The sequence below is a fragment of the Symphalangus syndactylus genome, chromosome 10, assembly GCF_028878055.3.
Source record: "Symphalangus syndactylus isolate Jambi chromosome 10, NHGRI_mSymSyn1-v2.1_pri, whole genome shotgun sequence".
In the NCBI taxonomy this organism is placed as follows: Eukaryota; Metazoa; Chordata; class Mammalia; order Primates; family Hylobatidae; genus Symphalangus; species Symphalangus syndactylus.
Genome location: NC_072432.2, coordinates 15,564,497 through 15,588,338, shown reverse-complemented (window position 1 = coordinate 15,588,338; position 23,842 = coordinate 15,564,497).

Genomic DNA, 23,842 nt, shown 5'->3' with positions numbered 1-23,842 from the left:
CAAGCCGAGAGAGGGGCTCCCACGTGCAGTGGTGGGCTGAAGGGCTCCTCAAGCATGGCCAGAGCAGAGGCCGAGGACCAGGAGGTGCTGAGAGCGAGGGAGGGCTGCTAGCACGTTGTCACCTCTCACCGTGACAGTTTACACATGCCATAGCAACATCAGGAAGTTACCCTATGTGGTCTAAAAATGGGAGGCATGAATAATTCATCCCTTCTTTAGCATATCATCAAAATATAACCATAAAAATGGGCAACCAGCAGCCCTCAGGGCTGCTCTGCCTATGGAGTAGCCTTTCTTTTATCCCTTTACTTTCCTAATAAATTCACTTTCACTTTATGGACTTGCCCTGAATTCTTTCTTGTGTGAGATCCAAGAACCCTTTCGTGGGGTCTGGATCCAGACCACTTTCTGGTAACACTTAGACAAAATCAGCAAGTGCTGGAAGAGACCCTACCACTATCTACATAAAGATAGGACTTCCCATCTAGAATGATTGTTCTTGTTCCTCTCCCTATTATCTTATAATCCATGACAGTAAAGAAGACCTAGAATGCAACCATGCCTGAACAGACCTGTTTACAAGATAATGACTGTCTACACAGATCATTTAAGTTCCAAAGATAACTATTTACAAATTAATTTCTGCTGCCTGATCCAATCATCAAATTCCTCTTCTTCTATTTATCCAGGATCCAAGTCCCCATTCTTTCTGCAACCTCACAATGACATACAAGCTTCTGGCCTCCACTGGGATATTGGGCAATAACTATCTAATTCTCTCCAGGTGCTTGGTTAAAGAAATTCATATGCCTTTTCTCTTTTTAACACCTTATTTTCAGTTGCTTTTTCTGCAAAATTTCAGAGTGCCAAGGACCTTGCCCTCCCACAACATCACCTCATAAAATTTACATTTTCTAATGATCTCTACTCTTTTATGTTTTGTTGATATTACATAGTCAATGGTACTGAATTACCTTTAAGAAAGTCTAAACCAAAAATAAAATTCTAAGCCTCTCAACTGATTGAAGGACCCTCCCCTCAGCCAAGGGCATTCCAAAATTAACCTGAAAAACTAGTCCTGGCCATGATGGGAAGTGGGGGTCAGACATGCCTCACAATACCTTCCTCCCTTTGGAATTCAGACCTAGCTGACCAGCATGAACCTCCAAACAGAGACCTTAAGACCAACAGAACAGAATCTTTTAATCTGATATGAAACATTTAGAATCTATTCTCTCTGAAGCATCTTACCTGGAGGCTTCATCTGCTTAAGAACATTGGTCTCCACAACCCCTTATCTTAACCCAGACACTCCCTTCTATTTATTCCAGGTTTTTAGATAATAACTCTTGCAACCAATTGCCAAGCAGAAAACCTTTGAGTCTGCCTATAACCTGAAAGACTCTGCTACCAATTGTCCCACCTTTCCAGACTGAACCCAAGTACATCTTACATGTATTGGTTGATGTCATGAATCTCCCTACAATGTATAAACCAAAGCTTTATACATTTATACATTCATAGCTGTGAACATGTGCCCGACCATCTGGGGCACATGTTCACAGCATCCTGCATCTGTATCATGGGCTATTGGTTACTCATAATTGGGTCTGAAAAAATCTTTTCAAATATTGTAAAGAGGTTGACTCTTTTTGTCTACAAATGTAACATTTCCTCTCCTTGACATATCTTTTTCAGAAATGCTAGAATAGGCCCTGTGATGTCCAACACATGTGACTTCAGGACTTGCTCTCCCATTTACTTGCCAACGCACCTACCAAGTCTTAAACATTTAAAAGAGACATTGAGAATATTTACAGAATAGAATTTAATTATCACAGGTTATAAATGTGATATTGTAATGAGAAACCATAGAAATCTTTGATTTAATTGCTTTGTATTTTAAACATCAGATATCATCAAAATACTTAAACAAAATTGAAAGGCAAGTCATCAATATGTACTCTGGAGAAGAAAGAGAGCAACAAAATATATGTTGGCCAATTGCTTCTGGGAAAATCTCCCTCAAGTGAGAGTGGATTTACAGGTGTCAGTGTTCAGAGATAACAGAACATAATGATGCTTTCTGTAATACACACACAAACTCAGCATACTATCAGCCAGATCTAAGACAATGCAAGCTGCACTTCATCCTTGTTTTTCTAGGTATTCCATAGTTGTACAGAGAGTTGAATTTTGGTCCATTATGGGTTATATGTGCACTTGCAGTGGCAAACCATGTTATAAGATAGTACTCTTGTTACCATTCTTTTTTTTTTTTTTGAGGGAAAATCCATCTTTAAATGACATGAAAAATGATTAGCACTGATTTAAAGATTATAAATAACTACTAACCTATGGAATTTATTTGAAAAGTAAAGTTTCTGTCTTATTGCAAGGGCTGTTATTTCCCTACTTTTTTTTTTTTTGTATACATCTTCTTGGCTTCAGCCAGTAATCCTCCTTTGAAATACCATGGAAACAAGCAAATATGGCTCATTAAAATTCCCTTGCAGGAGAAAAATTGAAGGAATTTTTAAATTGTAGAGCAGATAAAAATAAAACACATTTCCTCTCAGGGTGATTAGATTGGCCTTTTAAATTCTTTAAAGAAAGCTACCAGAGCTAGCAAAAAATATACAAACCAACAACAGAAATTCCCAAAACTATGTGTTTTCATATTTATGAAACTTGTGACAATAAAAAAATACAACTGATGATCTATTGTATTTCTTGAATACAGAAACTTTCTTAATTCACAATATTTCAGATATATTGTGAAGGTAAAATAACTTTCTGATAATGTAGAAACATAATTACGAGTGACATTATAGAACTTCTTTACTAACAAGTTGTATTTTTATAATGCCTTTCATTAAGAAGGGCTTTGTAGAAAATGCATCCATAGCATCAATCCCATGACAAGTGATGAGCGTCTCACTTTGACCCATGAGAACAGAACCAGGTAGGTGGTGAGCTGTTTCATAATATGATTGGGGTTCCCAGTAAGCCAGAGTTATTGAATTCTTTAGTTTCTTACTGGCCTAATAATAAAGAATACTCTTTTGTCTTACGGATATTTTAGCTTCCCCACACTAAAATATTGAAGCTAAAATTGACAAACTTGTTTTTTATTGAGGGTTGACACTTTCATATGGCTTGGAGCTTGAGGGTAAAAGACAATGTTAGCTTCAGTAGTCTTCATTTATTAGTTCACTGTCAGGAGAAGCTTAATGAACAGATTTCAGAATGCACAAACATTACAGTTAGTTAGAATCTCCGCTCTTTATTCTGCCAACTTGTATTGTGTACTCTTAACTAAGGCAGTAACCATTAGGAACGTGTCCTGAATTCAATGGCCAGTCTTGGAAAAACTGAATGATGTTTTTAAAGGCACACTGTGAAGTAAAAGGAGATACTGATTTTTGTTGTTAGTATTGTGTACATTGAAATCCACTTTAACAACCAGCAATCAATATATAATTCTTTCAATTCACTGTTTTGGAATTGTTGCTGTTGCTTTCTTGCTAAACCATGGATGTCATTCATTAACAACATGTTAATTTCCCATCCATCTGGATTGAAAGGTGTCTCTACCAGTGGCATATTCACTGAGGCACCTAAAGGGGACCCTGAGACCGCCAACAAATTAAACAAACACAACTGCTTTGTTATATGACAGGCCCCAAATATGTCTTGCATGCAGCAATCATTGTCTAAATCTAGATAACGTTGTTATGCTTCAGCAGTTGGTGGCTATTTCCTGGCAGTTGGGAATCCAAGTTTCATCCCATTCCTTGTAAACAGGGCATGAGGGAATAGGGCATTCTTATTAGATTTGCAGAGTTTAGATATCAGATACTAACCCATAAATGATAGCAATGGCCCCAGTCTGCATAGATTGACTTTGTGTTTCAGTAAGTTAAACTCAACCTAGATTAAATTAAATAAGGTGATTGAAAGTAGCTGATAATGCCTGGAATATATAAGCCATTCAAATATATTCATGTTTTCTTTTTCTCTTATACAGTTTCCTTGTTTGCCTTGTCTATTCATAGTCCCTATTCACGTGGGCTCTGCAATTCCTTTGCTTGGATAAACTGTTCCTCACTAAGTTGCAATACAATGCAATAATAACATACTAGATATATTACATGTATTATTAACTAGGATGAATATTTTTTCCTAACTGATGATCAGTTATCTTGATTTCTTTTTTTTCAATTCAGCAACAGATTTCTTTTCAAGTCTCAATAACAGAAGAAAAAATATACTGACTCTGCTTGTCATTTATTTGAAACTTGTGGGACATTTTCAGCCTCAATTTTGTAGTCAAACGTCCAAAGGGAAACAGCAGCATGTTTTAAATGGTCGTGCTTGACATTGAAAATATTCTAAGTTTTACAAAATAAATTTACTTACTTTTTTGACATTTGTAAATGTAACCAAGGGGAAGAGACATTAGCAGTTTCTCAGGATTTCCAAAAGAAGAAAAAAAGTCTTTATATTTTGATGCATGTACATCAAGGAAATTTACCACATCTGTGGAGTTACTTCATCTGCAAGTGAAAAGTTAGGTGGTAAATAACTTTTCTGTACTAATTCTGATATGTTATTATTTGCATAATGAACATATATATTACAGAATTGCTCAGGTTCTTTCATTGGTAATTTACTTTCCGTTCTTGTGCATTGAAACTCATGCACCATGTGGGGAGTTTAATTTTTTATTATCAATATTTTGCAGACTTCAGTTTAGAAATCGTTTTTTGTTGTTCAATTTTGATTTTGGATCAAACAGTAGCATAGATTATTTGAGAAAAGAAGCATGAGGAAGTAAGAATGCTCAGAGAGAAGACGCAGATTGGAAAAGACTTTACAAAGAAGGCAGTGGCCTAGCTAAGGCTAAAAGAAGGAATTAGCCGGGCAAGCCCGGGCGCGGTGGTTCACTCTTGTAATCCCAGCACTTTGGGAGGCCGAGGTGGATAACGAGGTCAGGAGTTCGAGACCAGCCTGGCCAATATGGTAAAACCCCACGTCTACTAAAAATACAAAAATTAGCTGGGTCTGGTGGTGTGTGCCTGTAGTCCCAGCTGCTTGGGAGGCTGAGGCAGGAGAATCGCTTGAACCCAGGAGGAGGAGGTTGCAGTGAGCCTGGATTGTGCCACTGCACTCCAGCCTGGGTGATAGAGCAAGAATCTGTCTCAAAAAAAAAAAAAAAAAAAAAAAAAAAGAAGGAATTAGCTGGGCAAACAGGAAGGGAGAGACTGAGGGGAGAATGATGGAGGAGATGTTAGTAGAGAAGAACAGATTGGTACAAGGCAAGATGGCATCAAACAGCTCCACCCAGGTGAAGTGGGTGATTGGGGATTGATCTCAGATAAACTGGTGGGGTTGACAAAGAAGACTAGAATGCAATTGTGAGAAGTTTGGAACAGACTATAGCCTCTTCTGAAAAAATCTATTCACCACTTTTCTTACTATCAAATATTCAGTCATATTTTAGGGATTGGCTACAGGGTCACATCTGTCATCCTCTCTGAGGAAGATAAAATCCTTCCTCAGAGCTCCAGCATTTTTTGGTTCATGTTTCTAGTGTAATATGTAGTAGAAAAAAATTTCACACAGAATATATGGGATCTGATCTGTTAGAGAATAAATTATTTGCCCTTGAGATCTTTTCATTTCATGTCTGAATGTGGAGACGTACTTCACTCTTTAAAGCTATGAAGCACAGTATTTCATAACGTAGATTCATTTCTGTAAAACTTCATTTATTCTCCGTTTTTGCAAATGTTTGTTAGTCTATGATTTTATTGTTCTTCCGTGTCTTTGGTGGTCTGTTTAGTTGAGGATGGTTTTTGTCTTTTTTTGAGACAGTGTCTCATTCTGTCATGCAGACTGGAGTGCAGTGGCACAATTATGGCTCATTGCAGTCTCTGCCTCCTTCGGTTCAAGCAGTCCTCCTACCTTGGCCTCCTACATAGCTGGACTATAGGCTTGTGCCACCATACCTGGGCTTTTTAAAAATTTTTTGTAGTGATGGGGTCTCACTATATTGCTCAGGCTGGTCTTGAACTTGTGGAATCAAATAATCCTCCCACCTTGGCCTCCCAAAGTGCTGGGATTATAGGCATGGACCACCACAACTGGCTGGTTTTTGACACTTTTTTAAAAATCTCCTCTACTATTTGCTTTTCTATATAGCTACTCTGTTTGCTAATGTACTGTTTCACAGGTTCATTAATTTACAAATCTTTCATATATAATTAACTGACATACATTTATTAATTTACAAATTCTCAATATTATCTGCTTTATATGTTATAAAATATTTTCTCCCACTTTATTCCTTATATTTTAATTATACTTATAGCATATTTTGTTACAAAGATGTTTGTATTTTGATACCATTAAATGTACCAAATTGATTAGGGATGACAAGCAATAAAAAAAATGTATCAGTCTTTTCCTTATCATTTTCATGTTGTGGATATCCCATATTTTCTTCTCATAATCTCATAGCTGCCTTATTTTTCTTATTTTCAAATTTAGTTCTAGCTGAAGTTTACTTTGTCTTTGGAAAAACAACATAAAATTATGTATTTTCCTCATCTTAAATAATCAATTGCCTTAATGCATTTTATTGACTAGGCCATTGTCACTTAGTAATTTGAAATGCCTTCATTTTTATATTTCAGATTCCCATAAATGCTGCAGCTACCTGTGAAATACCTATTTTGGTCCAATGATGTACTTGTCTACTGCACAAATCCTACGCTTTATCATAGCTACAAATACTATAGCCTTATCATGCTTTTTTACATCTGGCAGAACCATCACGGCCTTATTATTTTTCTTTTTTTTTTTTATTTCCTTTTTTTTTTGAGATGAGTCTTGCTCTGCCACCCAGGCTGGAGTGTGGTAGCACAATCTCAGCTCACTGTAACCTCCTCCTCCCGGGTTCCAACGATTCTCCTGCCTCAGCCTCCCAAGTAGCTGAGACTACAGGCATGCACCACCACGCCTGGCTACTTTTTGTATTTTTAGTACAGACGGGTTTCACCATGTTGGCCAGGCTGATTTTGAACTCCTGACCTCAAGTCATCTTGGTCTGCCCATCTTGGTCTCCCAAAGTGCTAGTTTGTAAAATCTTCTTGATTAGCTTTTCACATTTAATAATCCATATAAAATTTAACTTATCTTTTCAATATCATGAACAATCTTTAGAATTTGTGAATTCAATGGCATTGCATTCCTAGTATAATTTGAAAATATAAAAACCTTATAAACATCATATTTTCCAAACCATGGTCATTTTCTCTTTCTATGTAATCAAGTATTATTTTATACTTTCAGGTCATATTATGTGGGTGTTTATAAAGGTCTTGCACATTTCTTGACATCATGATTATGCTCATGTATTTTATAATTTTTTACTGTTATGTTTCTTCGTATATTTTAATTGATTTGCTGTAATACAGAAAGCTATTGGTTTTTTTAAATTGATCTTGCATCCAGTCACTTTACTGAATACTCTTTGAAAATCATTTGTCCAGTAGTGAATTGCCTATATGTATGCAATCATAGAAATATCAGTATTATCTCTAAAGTTATAACTTAAAATATCATTTTATAATGTTTTGTATTATTGTAAGTAAAATATATAGTACTTATGGTGAAAATAGGCATCCTTTTCTTGTACCTGACTATAATGTGAAAGTTATGGCTCCTATATTAAGTGTATTTTTCCGTAAGTTTCTGGTAGTTTCATTTTGCTGTTGAGTTTTTACTCTTCTCATTCCATGGCATAGTTGAGAAGTGTTTACATCCTTTCATCATTCTTCCTTAAATGAATGGGTAGTTACTAGATGCAGGGATTAAAAAGGCCTGTCACAGAGATTGAGGGTAATCTCTTTTACTGCTATTGTAGAAAGTTCAGAATGATTTATAGGTACATTAAAAGGAAAGGCTTTTCCTGACTATTTTTCCACCCCGATATCACCTGTAGAACCCTCTTTGTGATTTTAAGCCTATTTAAGACAGATAGGTGTTAATGGTTTAAAGGAGAATAAAGGCCGAGTGCAGTGGCTCACGCCTGTAATCTCAGCACTTTGGGAGGCTGAGGTGGGCAGGTGGCATGAGCCCAGGAATTTGAGACCAGCATCGGCAACATGGCAAAACCGTATCTCTACAAAAAATACAAAAAAAAATAGCAGGGCTTGGTGGTATGCACCTGTAGTCCCAGCTGTTTGGTGGCTGAGGTGGGAGGATTGCTTGAGCCCATGAGTTCGAGGCCGCAGTGAGCCATGATCATACCACTGCACTCCAGCTTGGGCAACAGAGTGAGACCAGGAAGAAGTTGAATCTCTGAATAGACCAATAAAAGGCTCTGAAATTGTGGCAATAATCAATAGCTTACCAACCAAAAAGAGTCCAGGACCTGATGGATTCACAGCTGAATTCTACCAGAGGTACAAGGAGGAACTGGTACCATTCCTTCTGAAACTATTCCAATCGATAGAAAAAGAGGGAATCCTCCCTAACACATTTTATGAAGCCAGCATCGCCCTGATACCAAAGCATAGCAGAGACATAACCAAAAAAGAGAATTTCAGACCAATATCCTTGATGAACATTGATGCAAAAATCCTCAATAAAATACTGGCAAACCGAATCCAGCAGCACATCCAAAAGCTTATCCACCATGATCAAGTGGGCTTCATCCCTGGGATGCAAGGCTGGTTCAACATACGCAAATCAATAAATGTAATCCAGCATATAAACAGAACCAAAGACAAAAACCACATGATTATCTCAATAGATGCAGAAAAGGCCTTTGACAAAATTCAACAACCCTTCATGCTAAAAACTCTCAATAAATTAGGTATTGATGGGACGTATCTCAAAATAATAAGAGCTATCTATGACAAACCCACAGCCAATATCTTACTGAATGGGCAAAAACTGGAAGCATTCCCTCTGAAAACTGGCACAAGACAGGGATGCCCTCTCTCACCGCTCCTATTCAACATAGTGCTGGAAGTTCTGGCCAGAGCAATCAGGCAGGAGAAGGAAATAAAGGGTATTCAATTAGGAAAAGAGGAAGTCAAATTGTCCCTGTTTGCAGATGACATGATTGTATATCTAGAAAACCCCATTGTCTCAGCCCAAAACCTCCTTAAGCTGATTAGCAACTTCAGCAAAGTCTCAGGATACAAAATTAATGTACAAAAATCACAAGCATTCTTGTACACCAATAACAGACAAACAGAGAGCCAAATCATCAGTGAACTCCCATTCACAATTGCTTCAAAGAGAATAAAATACCTAATAATCCAACTTACAAGGGATGTGAAGGACCTCTTCAAGGAGAACTACAAACCACTGCTCAATGAAATAAAAGAGGATACAAACAAATGGAAGAACATTCCATGCTCATGGGTTGGAAGAATCAATATCGTGAAAATGGCCATACTGCCCAAGGTAATTTATAGATTCAATGCCATCCCCATCAAGCTACCAATGACTTTCTTCACAGAATTGGAAAAAACTACTTTAAAGTTCATATGGAACCAAAAAAGAGCCCGCATCGCCAAGTCAATCCTAAGCCAAAAGAACAAAGCTGGAGGCATCACGCTACCTGACTTTAAACTATACTACAAGGCTACAGTAACCAAAACAGCATGGTACTGGTACCACAACAGAGACATAGATCAAGGGAACAGAACAGAGCCCTCAGAAATGATGCCACATATCTACAACTATCTGATCTTTGACAAACCTGACAAAAACAAGAAATGGGGAAAGGATTCCCTATTTAATAAATGGTGCTGGGAAAACTGGCTAGCCATATGTAGAAAGCTGAAACTGGATCCCTTCCTTACACCTTATACAAAAGTTAATTCAAGATGGATTAAAGACTTATATGTTAGACCTAAAACCATTAAAATCCTACAAGAAAACCTAGGCAATACCATTCAGGACATAGGCGTGGGCAAGGACTTCATGTCTAAAACACCAAAAGCAATGGCAACAAAAGGCAAAATTGACAAATGGGATCTCATTAAACTAAAGAGCTTCTGCACAGCAAAAGAAACTACCATCAGAGTGAACAGGCAACCTACAGAATGGGAGAAAATTTTTGCAACCTACTCATCTGACAAAGGGCTAATATCCAGAATCTACAATGAACTCAAACAAATTTACAAGAAAAAAACAAACAACCCCATCAAAAAGTGGGCAAAGGACATGAACAGACACTTCTCAAAAGAAGACATTTATGCAGCCAAAAAACACATGAAGAAATGCTCATCATCACTGGCCATCAGAGAAATGCAAATCAAAACCACAGTGAGATACCATCTCACACCAGTTAGAATGGCCATCATTAAAAAATCAGGAAACATCAGGTGCTGGAGAGGATGTGGAGAAATAGGAACACTTTTACACTGTTGGTGGGACTGTAAACTAGTTCAACCATTGTGGAAGTCAGTGTGGCGATTCCTCAGGGATCTAGAACTAGAAATACCATTTGACCCAGCCATCCCATTACTGGGTATATACCCAAAGGACTATAAATCATGCTGCTATAAAGACACATGCACACGTATGTTTATTGCGGCACTATTCACAATAGCAAAGACTTGGAACCAACCCAAATGTCCAACAACAATAGACTGGATTAAGAAAATGTGGCACATATACACCATGGAATACTATGCAGCCATAAAAAATGATGAGTTTGTGTCCTTTGTAGGGACATGGATGAAACTGGAAAACATCATTCTCAGTAAACTATTGCAAGGACAAAAAACCAAACACCGCATGTTCTCACTCATAGGTAGGAATTGAACAATGAGAACTCATGGACACAGGAAGGGGAACATCACACTCCGGGGACTGTTGTGGGGTGGGGGGAGGGGGGAGGGACAGCATTAGGAGATACACCTAATGCCAAATGACGAGTTAATGGGTGCAGGAAATCAACATGGCACATGGATACATATGTAACAAACCCGCACATTGTGCACATGTACCCTAAAACCCTAAAGTATAATAAAAAAAAAAAGTTATATTAAATTAAATAATAGCTATTTCATTATTTGGGTATTTTCCAATAAATATATATTGTGGGAAAACGTTAAAAAAAAAAAAAAAGAAAACAAAAAGAAAAGAAAAGAAAAAAAGAGAATGGACTGATGGGCTGCCAGTGTAGTTTAAAAAGATATTGTAACAGAAACTATACCTAATGAGTTTTATTATAGAATGTAAAGGGAAATAAGAAGGCCTCTATACTTGAAGGAAGAATTGTTGAAGTATTTTTACTAGATACATATTTATATAGCTCAATCAATGTAGTATGACCACAATTTTGAATTTATTTATATCATTCAAGCAATCATTTGAATTTTAATCATTTTATGCACAAACATATTGTCTGATATTCCCCAGTTGGATTGATTTTTGACAGTAAGGGAAATACTTGTGTACTTTATATGAATGAGAGTGAGAACGTTCAGGCACCACTGCGAGGCATGCACAGATTCAGCTTTGCACAAACAAACCTCTTTCCTTTGTTGCAATGATGGTAGGAAGAGTGCCCTGAAATGGATAATGTCAGAAATTGACAAGACTAACAAGAGCAAAGACTTGTGTAAGAAAAAGGAAGAAAAAGAAAGACTTTCAGAATTTTATCTAAAGGATCATGTTGCTGAGAATGAAATATCCAATTTTTGCACCACATAGCATGGTAGAAACCTGGTCTCAAGAGAAACTGGGGCAGGTGTGTTAGCTTCCAGATATCAGGAATTTGAGTAGGTGACCACCTTTGGTCAGGAAGAGTGCTCTGTCGTGGGAACATGTTCTGAGTCAAAATGCTTAAAAACTTATTTCTCAGAACCAACTGGCAAGTTAATAATATTTTAGATGGAATCTGACTTTAGAATTCTCCCAGGAAAATGAATGGCTTGACCAGAAATAAAAAAATAGAAGTTGAATACCTCATTTCTTAACTCCAAGGAATTGTATGAATATTGTGTCTTCTACTCCAATTATAGGTCTAACTGCCAAGCAAATATTTGAAAAAGAAACTTTTTTTTTTGTCCTTGGTATAACAAAAAATAAGCAGGACAAAGTACCTTAGTGGAAAGAGGACAGAATTTTAATCTCATTCTCACATAAATTGATGTGCTGACTTGGATATTTTGTAACTCCTTTTCTGTGTCACTTAATTTTATTAGCTACAAAGTAAATTTATAAGAAATATAAAAATAAAAGAATTTCAGGCCAGGTGTGGTGATTCACCTGTAATCCCAGAAATTTGGGGAGGGTCACCTGAGGTCAGGAGTTCGAGACCAGGCTGGCCAACATGGTAAAACGTCTCTATTAAAAATACAAAAATTAGCTGGGTGTGGTGGTGCACACCTGTAATCCCAGCTACTTGAGAGGCTGAGGCAGGAGAATCACTTGAACCCAGGAGGCGGAGGTTGCAGTGAGCTGAGGTTGCACCACTGCACTCCAGCCTGGTCAACAGAGGGACACTCTGTTTCAAAAAAATAAAAAAAGAATTTTATATTGCAAACATGTCAACAAACAAACTGAGTATGCAATATGTATATTTGCCTCAGTGGTCTTCGGAGAGCTCAGGTGAAAGACCCACCTACAATCCTTCTTAATATTCCCCCAACTGCATGGCATTTCTAAATAAACTATCAGTCCCTTTTGGTTCTCACATTCTGTGATTTTGAGTTACGTGTCCTTTTGAGAGCTGTCTCTTACCTGCAGTGTTCTCTTCAATAGTTGTGCTTTGTAAGCACAACTGAACTACTGAACTGCAATTCAGTACCAGGCTCTCACTGATGCTGTTCTCTTAGACCCGGCACTCCTGGAGTTATCTTTCCCATGAGGCTTACCATTCCACTTGCTTCAGGTTTCAGGATGCTGGATACGGGTTAGGCATTTTTTCAGTTAGGACTCTGAAATCTAGTCTACTTTTAGAAGGCTTTAGGGGAAAAAATGTATCCACCAAATAATAGAAATTCTTACTGAGCCAGAAGCAATTCAGGGGTCTCTGGCCCTTCCTCACTCTCTGGAAGAATCCTTGCTCCTAATAAGTGGGCAATAGATAACAAAACGTACAACTAGACTATCTACTACTTGAGGGCAGGTCACATATGTATTTCCTTATCATTTTAATCTCATTACTTACCTTTTGCTTTTGCTGAAGGACCCATCATCCCAAAGGTCATAAAATGGGTCACATGTCATGTAACCCCATTATTCTTTTAGTTGCAAGAAACTACAATATGTAGTGTATGTATACACTATTTTAAAGGAACAAATGTGAGACTCATTCTCTTTGCCATCTCAAACACAGCTTACTGGGTCAAGAATAATAGCTAGCTGGCTAGAGGTATCAAATGCAGAACTTTGAAGCTGAATCATGCCAATGGAATTTTCCTCTTTAGGAATGGAAACTCAGAACAGACTATGAGCTGTGGGCTGCCTGGCTCCATTCAGTTATTGTATAACTAGTGGCATAAAATCAGTCGTTAAAGAGATCATTAAAGAGGTTATTGGAAGGTAAGCAACAGAGTTTATTCACATTGGGAAAAAATTCCACAAAAGCATGTTTCCTGCTTGCATAGGGTTCACAGTCTGACCCAGAAGAAGGAAAATAACATAAAAATTATTCTGCAGTGTGACTAAGGCTAAGATCAAGGGACAGGTTGTCTGGGAGTATAAAGGTGGGACATCTTAATGAAGAGGGAGGAGTGGGATGGGGCTTATCTATAGCTTTAGAGAATTCCAGAGTGAGGAGCTGCTGTCCTGCACCCCAATGTAGGCTATGTCTAAGAGGGTTTGCCTTTGTTGTATTTCTACACAATGCCACATCACAATCATTGTTGGAAACTGCAGGAGAATTTTCAACTGCAGGAGAAGGGAAGAATATCCTTCTAATTCTTATTTCATTCATCAGAAACGAATGCAACTGCAGTGAAAAATGAGGTTGCATCACATGTGACCTGCTTCATGGCCCCTGGAATGGGGGGTCCTTTAAGGAATGGAACAGTTGGAAGAAACTTTATAGATCACTTGTTTCTACTCCCTCTTCATATGGAGAAATAAATGAGTTCAGGGAAATTAAATCATTTAGTTAAGGTCACATTATTAATTGACAGCTGGATGTGTAAGGCCAACCTGCAGTCCTAGGAAATGTTTCATAGTTGCGGCAGATACTACACATGGACAGGCAGCAGGATGTTGCTTTTAGACACTAGCAATCCTTGCAGATTTTATGTGAGAGCAAATCTTCATGATGCATGTGCCTCTGCCATTGATTTATCTGGGAATTATCAAACTAATGGGTCAAGTCTGACAAAAGTAAAGTGTTGGTCTTGGTAGGGTCATGTTAAATAAGTGTGGAAGTCAAGTTTGCATGATGAAAAATAGGGGATCTCTGAACAGTGACTTGGGACATCAGTGGTGCACATTAAATGACGTAACCAATTTATCTACTCACTAGGCCATAGGTAGCCTCCCCATCTATCATGGGATGATGGGTTCTGCTCTCTGATTTCATCTACTGCTCAGAATGATACTGACATCAAAGTAAGCCTCTAACTTTTCACAAGAGACCTCTCCAAAAACTATTCAGCATTACTCATATATGAGCAAATACCCTATTCTTCTGGAAGAGACATGTCATTTAAAAATCTTAAATAGATTTTGCTGTAAAAATCAGAATTGCTGCTTCAGGTTATATCTGAGTCTTTGATATTATTACTTGTGTAGGAATGCATTTTTCATAAAGTATCATAGAGATGGTTTTCTTCTGCACCTAGAATAACAGACAGCATGTGAGTTATAACTAATATAACAATCATACATGTATTTATATATGAGTATACGATACACTATAATATGCTTAGTCAAAATTTAACAAGGTATCTACCAAGAACATTGTTTCTGGATGATTGTGTCAGTTATTAAATATGGAAGAATTGACATTATTTCCCTTTACATCAATTTCATCTTTTCCTTGCTTCTCCATGTGATTTCTTGTTTGTTTTCTGTTTGTTTGTTTGTTTTTGAGACAGAGTCTTGCTCTGTCACCCAGGCTGGAGTATAGTGGCGCCATCTCGGCTTACTGCAACCTCTGCCTCCTAGGTTCAAGCAATTCTTCTGCCTCAGCCTCCTGAGTAGCTGGGATTATAGGCACCCACCACCATGCCTGGCTAATTTTTTATCTTTAGTAGAGATGGGGTTTCATCAGGTTGGTCAAGCTGGTCTTGAACTCTTGACCTCGTGATCCACCCGCCTCGGCCTCCCAAAGTGCTGGGATTACAGGAGTGAGCCACCGTGTCCAGCCTCCATGTGATTTCTATATGCTGTATAGCCTGTCAGTGCTCTCTTCGAGGATAGAGGGTACTTGACCAAACCAGGCTTGAGGAATAAATTAAGATAGGGTAATAATCCTAGGGAAGGTTTACACAGAACATACAAATAGGATAAATAGAAGGGGATCCGTAGGGGTGGAGAGAATAAAGGGGAGGGAGAGAGAAGACAGGAGGAAACGAGAGAGAAGAAGAGAGAGTTGGGAGGGGGGAAGAGAGAGAATCTGTGTGTGAGAGAGAGAGAGAGGAGTGTGTGTGTGTGAGAGAGAGAGGAGTGTGTGTGTGTGTTTGTGTGTGAGAGAGAGAGATAGAGAGATAAAAGGACGGAGTGAGGGAGAGTGGAAGATAGAAAATAAACAATTGGTAATATTTATCTTCTGCCACCCAATCCACCATTGTAAGTCTTAGAAGTTATAAGAATTTTAATTTCCCGATACTGAGTTGCATAGAGAAGGTTAAAAACATTTTCCTCTAGGGACACTGACATTACTTTAACTTATTTTATTTGGGACCACTTTTAACTTAAATAATAACTGTTTGAATGTATAAGCCGAACAAAGATTCAAATTAAAGTGAGGGATACTAGTGTATAACAATGAGTTTACAGTCATTTTGTACCTAAAAAAAAAACAACATTAATCATTTCTGTGACTCTATAAGAGAAATAACTGCTATCAGCTTTTGAGAAATGCCAAAAATACACTCAACATATATTTATGTTTCGTTTATGCAATATCTTTCACAGATTTAGTAAAAATATTCTGCATTACAAAATCTGAGCATTTTAAATATTAAATGTCAATCCAAACTTCCTGTCATTGCAACATGGGAATATTTCGTAGTCTTTTAGCTTCTAGTCCATGATTTTTAATTGTCATTAATTCATTTGTTCAACAACAATATATTTACCTCTTATTTTTCTACTGTCTCCCATGTAATTTTCCAAGTACTGGCTGACTTCAAGGCAGACATTGTCCTTACTCTCAAAAAGTTTACAGTGTGAAAAGAAGCAGGCTACCCAAGTGTCTACTGTGTAGAATATATTCTACAATGTATAAGAAATAAAATGAAATCATAAAATCACATAGTGGAGAGTTTAATGGTCATCTCTTTGAACCTCCCAATGGGGAAAAATAGTATTGATCTTAGATTTTTGCTTTGCAAATGATAATTATGTTTCTGCTTAAATATAGTCAGTAATAGATAGCTTGCTAATTCACTGCTGACCCATGTGTTTCTAATTCAGTTCTTCTGGTTAGAAGGTGGTTTGTTATAGATGGTTATAGCACACAGTTGTTTGCCCAAATAGCCATTCTCTTGCAATCTTGCAGGAATACAGATTTAACTGATGCATCACCACAAGGCTGAAGATATGTTTTGTAGTGAGCAAGGCTGACCATGTGACTAAGTTGGCCATGTGACTACTAAGGCAAGTGGATGGAGAATAAGTGATGTGCACCACGTTCGTGACTTGCCATTAAAACAATTGAGTGTGCGTTGTCTCGTACAATTTTTCCTTACTGCTGGCTAGAGATGTCTGGGACTAAAGGAGCTATTTGAGATTAAAGCCACATATTCAAAGTGGCAGGGCTATTCCATCAGTCCTGGAGTCTTTACTTTGGGATGGTAGAGAAATAAGCTTCAATCTTGTTCAGTTTACTCTGTTTTAGGATGCCTTTGTTATAGCCATTTAGCTTGTACCACAACCAGTCTTACAATCACCTTACAATAGCCAGAAAGAGACTTATTTCCTTTCATTGGACAGTCTTTTAAAGTTTTGTAACAGTTATAAAATCTCCTATTTATTTAAAGCCTATAATAAGTATTTATTGGATGCCCACTACTGCAAGGCTCCATGCGTACAACAGTAAAGAATTCTATCCCTGCCTCCCAAGGGCATAAACCCTTTAGAATAGATGAGTCCATATCGAGGATGAGGTTTGTGCGGTAGGAGGGCAGGGAGGCAGTTATATAAACAAAATGTTCCAATTCAATATAATAAGCCATAAAGATAGAGTAATCTAAGAGTGGTATTGAAAATCAAATATAGTTCCCTTATTCTAAGCAGTACCTAGAACCTAAGAAGAATTTTTCCAAATGAAACATTTCTGGGTCTATATATCGTAGCTGATATGCAACTGTTTCTGATCTTACACTATTCACATCTTCCTTTGGATCCATGGTATCAGCCTTTTTCAAAAGAATCATGAATGCTATCACGTGAAGGACTTTTATGTTCCATCTGGGTTCCTTGTGACTGTCTGAAGCAAACGCTACCCTTTTGATTTTTCACAAATCAGAGAATATAGAGATTAAATATTTGCCTCCTGACCAACACTTGTGTATTCAGCCTTTCTGAACAGGAAATACTGCAAGTGGGTCCCTGCAGGAGGAATATGATTTCATTGTGATCCTTAAACATTTTCAGATGGCAAGACATTGATTTCCATGAAACATTATTTTTACTTTCTCCCAGGTAGTGGTAAAATATGTGGGCTTTGTAGTCAGACAAAATTGGCTTCAAATTTGGACTGTGTGACTGAATAACTGTGTAAACTTGACATGTCTCTTAATCTTTTAAAGCCCTGGTTCCCTCATTTGAAAAAGAGGTTGAGGCAATGGCCTAGTTTGGATCCTCTGGGAAGCAGATGCCAGGTGTAATTGGATATGAAAGGGAGGTATTAATGGGAACATCTGTAAAGGTTACAGATACGGGGCCCTTATACTAAGCAGTGGGGATGGCCTAAGAAAGATTATCCAAATGAACTATTTCTAGATCTATCTATCATAGCTCATTATGCAAGTGTTTCTGATCTTACAGTCTTCATATCTTCCTTTGGATCCATGATACTGGTCTTGATCAACAGAATTATAAATGCTATCAAGTAAAGGATTTTTAAGGGATAGAGACCACAGAAGTGAGTGAAGAAGGATTTCAGACTATGATGCAGACATGGGGAGCAGTAGGAAAGAGGAGGGATCAGACAAGAAGAGCCTCAGACTGCAGTGCAACTCAGAGAAAGGCTCAGCTAGGCTGGTGAGAACCCCAGAGCACATATGGCCCAGCAAGGGAGCCCAGTGGTGGGCAGGAATGGCCAGGATCTTGTATCCCTGCTATGGTCTTTGGCAGGGAGCTGCTTGGGGGGACCCGACTTCAATGTGAAGGTCAAGGCTATCAGCCAATGTGTTCCTTGCAATGGGCTTTCTCCTGAAGGAATATCTGAACAGCATACTACATGGCTTCTACATGTGAGGGTTCAATTAATGCCGTCATATAGTTAAAGTTCTAGGATATTCTCTGACATGTAAAAAGTTTGAGTATCTCTTTTCTAGGATTCTTGTTTTTATTATATTTGAGGAGCAGATATGAATTAAAGAATTACTATGGGAAGAGAGAAAGCTATAGAAGCATGATACACAGTCCCTTGCGTCAGGAAATTATGTATTTTTAGAAAATGAAAAGTGATGTGAACAATTAAAAGCTATAAGATTAGCACTTACTGGCAGAAATATGTATGTTGGATATGATGATGACAGAAACATTCACAAACAATAGAGAGTTAAGACGCAGTGGAAACATAGTAGGCTCATATGTGGAAATCCAGAATTATGAGACAAGTTGGGCAGTAACAGCTAGACTAGGACTTTTGGCAACAGTGGAGTTGTTCTTTCCCCCCTTTAAATACATTCATTATGGGTAAACTATGACCACATTGATTTTAAATATGTAGCCAAGAAATAAGAAAAGGCAAAGACGATTGAAGACAGAACTCAAATACAATGTAATAAGCTTCAATTGATGCTGTGTTGGTCTAATATTATGCAGGATTTAGATGCAAGATGAAGGGGATGGTGGCTGGGGTGTTGCTACAAAATCCTTAAGGTCTTAGAAGATAGAGAGCTATAACTAAACACTTCACAAAACCTCAAACATTTTACTTGGCCATGAAAAACAAGCTAGAAACATCTCCCATTAACCCAGAGAAGCAGTAACAAGGATTGCTATGTGCCTTGGGATTTACACAAAAAATAAAAATGAATAAATCATTTTACAGATTGACTCCATGCCACTTGCAACCCCAAGCCAATACCATCATCAGATATGCAAACAGTATTTATAATGCCCTCTTGATATTCACATTGGCATGGAAATCCCAGGTCAAACAGTTAACATACTACCAAGTTTAAAACAGCCATATGTAAAGCCACATCAGGAAGAAACCAAAATAATTCTGAAGAGATACATAAATAACGTAGAGCATGTGGAACACACAAACAAAAAATTAATGCCTATGGAAGATAAGCTTATAAGAAAATTACAAACCAAGTTAGAAAAACATCGACCAGGAAGGGTAGTGAGTAGACATAATACATGAGAGATTTTTAACCCTAAGATCTAGCAATAACAAAATATCTGAAAGAGTATAAAAATGTTTATATTTGCCAGAGAGCTCTAATAAACCATAATGAGGCCATCAAGAAAGAATGAGAAATAGTCATATATGAAAAAGCATCAAAGAGAGCTTCAAGAAATGGAAAGCAGTCATTGAAGTTTTAAAATGAATGCATTACTTAAAAATCAGATTGACATAGCTGAAGAAAATGTTAATGAGCTCGGAGACAGACATAAATCACTGAGATTAGGCATAGAAATATAAAGGGATAGAAAACATATGAATGTGGTTAAGAAATTAAGAAACAGGCAGTGGTTATAAAGAATTTACTCATGTTACTAAATACCACCTGTTCCCCCAAAACCCATGGAAATAAAAAAATATTTTAAAAAACCCAGGCAGTATAAACTAACAAGGCTAAGTGCTTGTTCTGAGGGATTGAACAGAAACAATATAATTAACATTAGAAGGGATGAGATTTTTTGCAGAACCAAATCCAGCTAAAATGTTTTTAATTCAATACAAAAATATAGACTTCTTACCGATATGCATTCAAATATTAGAAAACCATATAATGTAATTCATCACATTAACAGGCCAAATGGAAAATATTTGACCATATTAACAGATACAGAAAAATCATTTGATAAAATAGTCAATTCATGAGAATTAGAATCTTCATATAATAGAATAAAATGGAACTGCCTTACCCTAATAGAATATATCAAAATAATCCTGAACTGTGAAACATCACAAGTCATCAGATCAAATGAATATAGAAATAAGGTAAAGATGATTCCTATCAGTACACTGATTCAACATTGTGCTGAAGGTTTTCAGATAGATCAATTAAAGAAAACAGTAAAGGATCTAAAAAGGTGAAGGATGAACAATCTAAATTGTTATTCACATAGAATTGTCTAGAAAGAAAATCCAAAAGAATATATGTAAAATACAGAAGATGTAATAAGGGTTTAGCAGGCTTACTGGGTAAAGATCAGCCTATGCTGATCAGTAATGTTCTAATATATCAACACAACCAATTTAACAATTGAGTTTAGGGAATATCCTTCCCAATTACAACAAAACCCAGAGAGCATACATCTAACCTAAATATTCCAGATGTTTAAAAATAAGACTCAAAACATTATGTTTAAGGCTATAAAGATTCTGTATCATAAATATGTTGATTCTCTCAGAATATAAACTAATATTAAACAGCTTTACTTATCTGGAACTTAAAAAAAAACTGATTCTAAAATGTATGTGACCCATAATAAAGCAAGGCTTCTGATGACTTGCCCAACATTTGACTTACTGTAAATCTGTGATTATTAGAATAGTTTGGGCCGGGCACGGTGGCTCACGCCTGTAATCCCAGCACTTTGGGAGGCCGAGGCGGGAGGATCACGAGGTCAGGAGATCGAGACCATCCTGGCTAACACGGTGAAACCCCGTCTCTATAAAAATACAAAAAATTAGCCAGGCGAGGTGGCAGGCGCCTGTAGTCCCAGCTACGCGGGAGGCTGAGGCAGGAGAATGGCGTGAACCCCGGGGGGCGGAGCTTGCAGTGAGTCGAGATCGTGCCACTGCACTCCAGCCTGGGTAAGAGAGGGGGACTCCTTCCCCCCTCAAAAAAAAAAATAAAATAAATAAAATTTAAAAAAAGAATAGTTTGGCATTGCCCCAGAGATAGGTTAATAGACTACTGAAATAGAATAGCTGAAAAACAGATCCAAACCTACAAGGTAACTTGACTTGACATGTGACTGTATTGGACATTAATCTTGTTTGCCTTCTCAGAATTCCTGGACCTTTTCCTCTTTTCTATCTTGATGGGCCAACTGACACCCTCACCCCACCTGTTTGCCCTTTTTTGAATGCGGATGAAGCCTACCACAGAGCATGGAATCTGGCTTCCTGAGCTAACCGGCTGGTGATGTAACCCAGATGTTTAAGGGAAGTTAGCCCTGTGTAGTGTGGACATTGACCCATAGCCCAACAGGAGAAAGGAAGTAGACAGGCATGTACTCTTCCTCTCCGTGTCTCCTGCAGACAAGTCTAAGGGGTCTATTTTCAGTCTTGCCAGGGAAGTCAGAGTGAACTCTGTCTCTTAGAGTTTACTGGGAAGCAGCATTAGCCTGAACGACAATGCATTCTATGGCTTGCTTCCCACTTTTCTTACCCCGTTACCATTTTTTTCTCACTCTATCTTGGCTTGCACTTTGCAAATAAAGTGTTAGTTCCTTAATCCTGGCCCAGTCTTTGCTTTCTAGAGTGTCTAAACTAAGGAGTTACAGTTAGTATCACAACAGAGCCTTTAAGAGAAAAATAATCAATAAATGTGCTTTCAGGAAAAGTAAATCCTTATTTTATACCAGACCAAAACAAGTTCTAAATGGTTTAGGATTATTTAAAATCAACATGTAGGCTGAAGAGGAAAATGTATTTTATTAAATCAGGTTAAGCGGTATTTCTTAAATGTGTCACAAAAGGAAAAAAAAAAAAAAGAGACACGTTTGAAACCATTAATTATATAGGTGAACATAGATACACAGATAGAGACAGAAAATTTTTGATCAAGAAAGGACTAGACAAAGGACTGTTAAAATATGGGATTTATAAAGAACTTCTCTAACTCAAATGAAGCAAATAAGTGACAGCTTGGAGTGTCAGCCTTGGCAATATTGAGAAGAGGCCAGATTCTGCTTGTGCTCTGAAGAAGAGTCAACAGGGTGTCCTAAAGGATGGAGATGGGGTGCAAAACAGAGAAGTCAAAGATGACTGTGAGATTTTTTTTTTTTTTTTTTTGGCATGAGTAATTGAAAACTTGAATTCCTGTCAACTGATTCAGAAGGCTCTCGGTGGAGCAAATGTATTGACGATCAAGACTACAGGTTTGGACATGTCAATTTGCAGATGTCCATTAACAGTCTAAGAGGAGATGTCAAGCAGACAACTGGAAATATGTGTCGGAACTACTCTGGCGAGGTCTTGGTTGCACCTGTCCATCTGATGGTGATTAAATTCTTGGTATTTAAAAGCATGCAGTGAGATGAGCTCCCTAAAGACATGAGTGTACGCATAGCAGACAAGAGATAAAGTCAAAGACTGGGCACTATGATACTCCAACTCTCAGAAGCAGGGAACAAGAGGAAAAAACAGAGTATGGCATCTCAGAAGCTAGGTTACAAAAGCATGTCAGAAGGAAGTGATCGGTTATGTCAAATACTGGCAACTTATTAAGAAAAACAAAGAGTGATATATGACTCCTGGATTTAGCAGCATGGAAATTGTCAGTCATGTTGAGAACAACACTTTTAAGACTGTAAATCTTGAAATTAGATAATATCCTCACCTTTTTAAAAAGTTGTTTGGGTTATTTAAGTCTTTTGTGTTCTCCTATGAGTATTAGCAAAAGCTTGCCAATTTGGATTTTTATTGGCATTCCAATTAATTTATACATCAATGCAGGGGGAATTGACATCTAAACAACAATGAGGTTTTCAATCAATAAGCATGATATATTTATCAGTTTACTTATATCTTCAGTTTTCTTTAGTAATGCTTTGTGATTTTAAATATACAGGTCTTACTCATATTTTGACATATGTTTCTCAAAATACTTAATATTTTCGATGCTATAAGTGGTAACATTTTATGCAATATGAATTTTATTTTCAAAATAAATTACCACTTAAAATAATTCATGGATTTTTTTCATACAAAGGGAGGAATATATCTCTTTAAAATAAATTTCTAATAGTACATTATTTTAATATTTTGGTAAAAATACTTGAGATCTACTCTTATATGTGATAATGTTTTTAAATTCCATTTCCAGTTGTCCATTACTGGTATACAAAATGCAATTGGATTTTGTATATTGACCTTGAATCCTATAATCATTTAAACCTACTAATTAGTTCCAGTTTTATTTTCCTAGGTTCATAGGATTTTCTACATAAACAACCAAATGTCTATTGGAAAAGACAAGTTTACTTGCTCCTTTACAATCTGAATGTCTCTTCTTTCTTCTTCTTGCCTTAT